Source organism: Oncorhynchus keta, chromosome 13 (genome assembly GCF_023373465.1).
Source record: "Oncorhynchus keta strain PuntledgeMale-10-30-2019 chromosome 13, Oket_V2, whole genome shotgun sequence".
Classification (NCBI taxonomy): Eukaryota; Metazoa; Chordata; class Actinopteri; order Salmoniformes; family Salmonidae; genus Oncorhynchus; species Oncorhynchus keta.
The window spans coordinates 21,598,126-21,605,723 of record NC_068433.1 but is presented as its reverse complement, the minus strand read 5'-3'; positions in this window follow the sequence as shown (position 1 = coordinate 21,605,723).

Genomic DNA, 7,598 nt, shown 5'->3' with positions numbered 1-7,598 from the left:
GAGCTCAACAGTACATGTAAACTACTCAATCAGTGTGAGGAGTGAAGCCTCTGATGGGCATTGACTAGAGCAGTGAAGTCGGGTATAGTTTCTGATGTCGCTATGCGCAGGATTGCTGAGACGTGAGAGTCAGTAAGAGATGGTCTGTGCCTTGACTTGGTATATTTCATCACTGAAAATACATAGATTGCCAAAACAGTACAAACATCTTCTGAGCATGACTCCTAATAGTTGGAAAGCTTTGTTCATCGAGAGACGCATAGAACCTCGTCAGTGACATTGTTTTGAATAGTTCTCCAATCACTGCACCAGACAGAAGATCGATAAGCTCAAGTTGCAGGTCAGTGGGAGCGTTATCCACATTGAAGGCGAAAGGAAACCAACAGCATGTCATTTTCCAAATCCCCAAAAACGACAAGAAAACTCACCCTTCAAAGCACACAGCAGTGGTGTATACTTCTCCCGCTGGTCATCTGATAAGGAACAGACTAGTAGTGTCGGAAGGTGGGTGAGATTGTGGGCTTCTACTTGGCGGGTCAGGACGAGTCATTTTCCCTTGAAGGCTTTGACAAGGCTGTACATCTGATGTGTAAAAAGGCCCTTCCCTTGTAGTTTGGAATTCAGTTCATTCATGAGGGCCATGATGTCCACGGTGAAGGCAAAATCAGCCAACCATTCTTTATCTTGCAGTTAAGGGAAATACACATATTTCCCTTTCACCTTCAGGTCCCACACCCTTTTAAGCACCTACCCCAAACTCAGCCATCTCACGTTTGTGTGGTAGGAGAGACCTGCATGACCCGACTGTTTCTTTCAGCAGTGAGACAAACTGTATGTGGTTTAAAGAGTTTGCTCTTATGAAGATTACCACTTCAGTGACTTTTCAGAACACATTTACAGAGCACCTCCTGATGAATAATGCAATGCAGGAAAATCCTTTTCTGATCTGGGTTCAGCTCAGCTACTTGATCATGTATCCTTTTCAAAAGGCCAATGTTTTTTCCTGTCAAGTTTGGGCACCCATCGGTGGTCACACTGGATAACTTTTCAAAACTCAGTCCCAGCTTTGCCACACTTATTTAACCTCCTCCAATAAATATTTCCCTGTGGTTGTGCTCTTCATTGACTGCACTGAAGCACTCTCCTCTGTAATTTCAAAGTCTGGGGTTATGCCTCGTAAGAATATAAACAACTGAGCCATGTCACCTGCATCACCGCTCTCATCCAGGGCCAAGGAGAAATAGGTGAAATCCTTGACCTTGTTTTTCAACTGTTGTTCTATATTCTCTGCGATGTCCTCAACACGCCGTGTCACTGTTCATCTTGACAGGGATACATTTTCAAACAGCTCTTTATTGTCGGGCAAAGTATTACTGCAGAGTCAATTAAACATTCTTTGAATTCGCCCTCAGCGAATGGCTTGCTATGTTTAGCAATTTTGTGGGACAGTACATGGCTAGCTCTCGCAATTCCGTTGTTTGCTGAATGCACTTTTGTGAAAAGTCCGTGCTGATTTTGCAACTGAGAAAGCAAATCTTTCAATGCGCTTGCCTCCTGCTCAGAAGACATATTCCTATATTTCTCTGCATGCTTTGCCTGGAAGTGTCGGGATAAGTTGCAGTCTTTCAAGACAGCGATGCTCTCTTTGCACAATAATCACACAGCTTTCCCTGATAACTCAATAAATACATATTTCGATGTCCACTCTTGCTGGAACACCCTAAATTCATTGTCTACTTTCGTTTTCTTTGAAATCTATGAAATACTATATTTTGCGCAATTTCTAGCTAGCTACTATTTGTAACTGTGACGTGTGTGTCAGCCTGTCAGTCACTGTCTGTCCTCGTGCAGTTGTTATTTATACGTGTCTTCAAAATAAATGTCCCACAAGCGGTGGGAGTTAAAACATTACACAAAGGCGAGTATTGATTGGGCTTTTAATTTGAATAACTAATACGTTTTTCAAAACTTTACTATCGCAAATTCTTAATGTGATCTGAGCATGATTCCACGGGGCATATTGAATCAGGTTTGAACCAGTAAATGGTGTTTTTCTATTCTTGGGCAGTGGAATGACCTTTGCCTCCCTCCAGGCCTAAAGGAACACACCGTCTGCTAGGCCTAAATTGAAGATGAAGAAAATAGAATTCATAAAGTATTCCGCTGCCAATCTCAGCAATTTACCTTCCTTGTTGTTGGTACCAGGTGGTTTAGCCTTATTTATAAATAGCAATATTTACAATGCTTGTCTTTCATTATTTGGTCCATTATGCATGAATATGAAGGCCCAGCATTTGTTGTTTGCATGTTTCTCCTAAGTTTGTAAATCATGTCAACAAAAAAGCTGTTAAAGTCGTTGTAACGATGTGCGCTGAGAGTCGGGAAGCAAGTTCAGGGAGTGAGTGTTTTAATAAATAAACATAGCATAATACAAAACAAGTAAACACGAACAGCACACAGACATGACACAGAAACAGAAACAATGACGCCTGGGGAAGGAACCAAAGGGAGTGACAAATATAGGGAAGGTAATCAGGGAAGTGTTTTTTTATTTTTTGTGTCAGAGTAATGACGTCGGGTCGGGAACTTCTACAGGCTCTCATGCCTCAACCAGATTGCCAGGCTTCCCTGCCTCAGCCGGCTCGTCAGGCTCCCCTGTGTCGTGTCTTTGGCTTTGCCGGATTAAGTGATATGACATGCTATTCTATAAAATAATTTCTCCATAATTAATATTACCTGATTGAGCTAATCATGTAAATGTAATTAACTAGAGAGTCGGGGCACCACAAAATAATACTTATAGAGCTGTTATGTTCTGAATAAACTCTTAAAGACCTAGTAATATTTTACATCAATAGCAGTCAATATTAATCGCCACCTTAATTCAGTCTCATCTGAAAGTTGTAAATTCTTGGTTATCTTCATGAACCCTGGCTAACAAGTTGAATCAGCAATACAAAATTGGGTTGAATTATTTATTTACTAAATACCTAACTAATCACACAGAATTACACGTACACATAATTAATCATAACTTGATAACAGATATGACAGCTTGTTACACAAAAGAAAAGGGGCTGGGTTTGAGTGAAAGAGTGGGAAGACTGAGTAACAAAGGAAGAAGCTGTGCTGTCGTAAATACAGTATCTTATGCATTCTAAATTACTGCCCATTTGGAAAAGGAAAATGCAATAAATATTTACTCTGAGCTGCGCTTCGGTAGGTTGGTGATAGATGGAAGGCCGTGTTGCCAAACCAAGTCCTTTGTCCTTTGAAGAATGTCTCTGGTGGTCAATTGGATCCGTTGTAGTAACGTCGTAGTGTGATAGACCGGGTACTCTGTCTGTTCCTTCCTAACCCTCGTCTGTTGCTAACTCAACGGCTTGGAGGTATCCCTTCTGTAGTGAATAAGAGTTCAAAGTTCATACCATTTGCAACCAAAGCTCACGCTGATGTTGGCTTCGTTCTGTAGTTATTATCTGAACCATTCTGACATCATTCCAATTCTCACATTTTAGAAGATAAAATCACATTTCATCCCATCACGAATAATTTCATATTCAAAGATATAAATTGAACAACAATTCCATGTGAATCCGATAACTCTGATGTTTAGACTTCCCACTGTAGCGTTTATGTCATCTTATCATTGATGAGAATGTTTCAGATGAAAACCGAACTGACATCATATTCATTAAGTACCACCTCATATGTTCAATTGGTCGGATTACCAGAATATAGTTCATTTCCCCCCACCTTCTAATGTTCCCAGAATATCTATGTTAACCAAGGGGTTTGCAAATGTAACATCAGTAGGGTAGAGAGAGGAAAAGGGGGGGGAAGAGGTATTTATGACTGTCATAAACCTACCCCCAGGCCAACGTCATGACACCTGCTACCACCCGCTCGTCAGGTTCTCATGCCTCAGCCGGATCGCCAGGCTCCCCTTCCTCAACTGATCTGTCAGGTTCCCACTCCCCAGCTGACTCGACAGGTTCCCGTGCCTCAGCTTGTATCGGGGAGGGGTACTGGGGAGGGGGTACGTCGGGGAGGGGGTACTGTCATGTATACTCCCTCTCTGGCCTCTAGGTCATCAAGCTGCTGATTGTCCCGCACACCTGTCACCATCGTCTCGTGCACCTGCTCCTAAAGACACTCAACTGAACTACATCACCTCCTTGATTATCTTCCCTATATCTGTCACTCCCCTTTGTCCTTTCCTGTTATTTACTCTTTTTTCATGTCGGTGCTTTGTTTGTGTTACGTGTTTATTGTTTAATTTATTTATTAAAACACTCACAACCTGAAGTTGCTTCCTGACTCTCAGCGCACTAATTACAGTGGTTTGCATTACCAAAGGGATTTGTGATGAACAAGCCATCTGTCTCAATTAAGCATTCTTTATATAGAGTAATTGTATCTTTGTTCCATATTATAGTTACTTCTTATTTTTGTTTAGTTTAGTTACAGGATTTCTCAATTTACTGAATGTTTGCCAATCTGCTATATTGTCAGACTTTTTTGCTCTTCCCTCATCCCTCTCAGCCATACCGTTTTTTAATCAATCATCTTTCCATGGGGATTTGGCAGTTCTAATAGTCCGTTTCTTGATTGGCGTATGCCTTTCAGTAACCGGAAGGAGCATTTTCATACAGTAAATGCTTCAAGTGCATCGTCAGGTTGTCCCTCATTACACACATCAAACCAACAAATATGTTTCATGTCTTTGACATAGGAATCATTGTATAACCTCTTGTACACTCAGAAAAGAAGGTGCTATCTAGAACCTAAAAGGGTTCTTCGGATGTCCCCATAGGAGAACCCTTTGAAGAACCATTTTTGGTTCCAGATAGAACCCTTTTGAGCTCCATGTAGAACTCTTTACACAGAGGGTTTCTTCATGGAACCCAAAATCGGTTCTCCTATGGCGACAGCTGAAGAACCCTTTTGGAAACTTTTGATCACTAATACACAATTTTAGTCCCAGTCTATATATGGCTATTATATTCTGATCACTACATCCAGTGGGTGTGGATACTGATTTAGAGCAGATTTTTGCCAAATTAGTAAATATGTGGTTAATACACGTGGAAGATTTAGTTCCTCTTCTGTTTGTAATTACATTGGTAGGGTGACAGACAACCTGAACAAAATTGCAGGCATTGGTTACAGCTTGAAGTTTCTTTTTGAGTGGACAGCTTGATGACCACCAGTCAACATTTAGGTCACTCAGACAATATAACTCTCTGTTGATATCACATGCATTGTTGAGCATTTCACACATAAAGTCCAAATACTGACTTTTGGCACTTGGCGGTCCATAGCATCTTCCCACGAAAATAGGTTTTAGGTGAGGCAAATGAACCTGTAGCTATATTACATCCACATCATCTGAGATTAGGTCCCTTCTCAGCCTATCAGGACTATGTAACTTGTTTCAGGAAATGAGGCTCAGGAAATGTTGCACGTCACTACTTCACAGGAGAGCCATTTGAATGTGAACCTTTCTTTTGTTTTATCAAAATTTGTTTTTTTGGCAGAAATGCCTTCTGGAACATGTGAACTTTCATGTGCCTTATTAACAAACTTGTATGCCATCTGTAAATACTAATTTTAAAAAATCAGATGTTACAAGTTTCTATTTTTGTCAGAAAGTCATTTTCTTTTCAAGTTAAAGTGTACTGTTAGCTAGCTAGCTAATGTTAGGTGGCTGGCTCACTAGCTAACGTTTATTGTAGTGTATTAGCGACACCTAGTAGTGCAATACCAGCGGGGCATAAGGAGTCACTGGAGGAACAGAAGGAGGCTGAGCCTGAGAGACCAGGAATAAAGTACAAGTCAATGATTCCCGAGTCTGAATCAAGTCGATTCATTACAACCAGCGACGAGGATATGGAATTAAAATAAACCTTATCCACTCAAGAAGCTGGGAGAGTGCAGGAAAAGTGAATATGTAAAGGGACTTTTCACAAAAACCTAGCCGTTCAGTTAACACAGCTAACAAGCAAACAAGTGCGCTAGCAAAAGAAACTAAGAATAAAGGCACTGAGTTTACCTTCTCTCTCGCCATTTGATCTGCATTCCGACCCAGCCAGTGTTGGTTTGCGATGGGAAAAATGTATTAATAGTTTCAAACTGTTCATCACTGCTTCAGGAGTCAAAGATGCAGCCCTGCTGGTCAAGTTAGGTCCCTCTTGCGCAGAAACCATTTGCGCAACACATTCGAGTGACATTTGTTTAGGCAAGCTGAACAAGCAAAGGGGGAATCATTGGACACGTTGTGGGCAGACTGAAACAGTTGGCTGCTACATGTGATTATGGAGATGTGAAATATGATTACATAAAGGACCAAGTGATTGACAATTGTCACTCAAATGTGTTGCGCAAATGGTTTCTGCGCATGAGAGACCTCACTCTCACCGCTCTAATGGATGAAGCAAGAGCATTGGAGGCTGTTGACCAGCAGGTGGACAGAATGGAAAGACTAAATGTGAATGCAATTCAACAAGGGAAAAGTGAACAAAAACAACCCAGACGGGAATGGAGCAAAATATAAAAAAGGTAAACAATATTTGCTTCATCCATCAAAAGCAAACCATCGAATGATGACCAAACTGTTAACTGTTTCAGATGTGGTCAGGAGGGCCATACTGGACGGGTAAGTTCCATCACACAAGGTAAACAATGTGACAAAGATGGACATTTCTCCAAAATGTACAGGACAAGCACAAAACAGAATGTAAATCAATTCACAAACACACCTGCCATACAAAATGATAAAACAGACAATGTGAATTCTGACTGAAGGAGATAGAGTTCATGAGTTACATTGCCTCGAAGAACGGCTAGTAAACTACTGTGGCATATTTAACCCTAATCTAAACCACTGAGAAGACTCACAAAAGCATCATGAGACGTTTCTTTTGTGAAACTTTGGATACAACCACAGTCAGGACAATGGACTACAAGTGACAGAGACAAAATGGACTACAAGTGGCAGAGTCTGACACACTGCCTAGACAAGTGACAGCACCTGACGAGGCCATTCAACTACAGCCTTGACTCAAGTCAACAAGTTGTGCATCTGAAGGACTATGTAAGATAGATATGTTGCCAGAATGGAGCAGAATAATCTCTGGCACAGTCTCATTGGCGGGGCAGTCTACCCCTAGCCATCACAGAAAGTTCCGGCAAGAATTCTTGGCAAATAAACATTGTTAACGAAAGAGTTCCAGCAATGTATCCAGAGTTATGGTTGGTAGTTTAACGAAAGTCGAAAATAAACATTACAGTATGTTATTGTTGGAAAATACGTTAATACTGTATACAAGAGATACTTTATTTTGAGTACTAGATAATGTTTTGTTACGTTATAATGCATAGATTAGCGGCGGCAGGTAGCCTAAGGGTTAGAGCATTGGACTTGTAACCAAAAGGTTGCGAGATTGAATCCCCGAGCTGACAAGGCTATGCTTGAGAGACCAGAAATAAAGTACAAGTCAATGATTCCCGAGTCTGAGTCAAGTCGATACATTAAAGTTACGTGTATGATCGGAGTAGTACTATTATTTATATCTCAGAGCCATTTGCATTGCTAC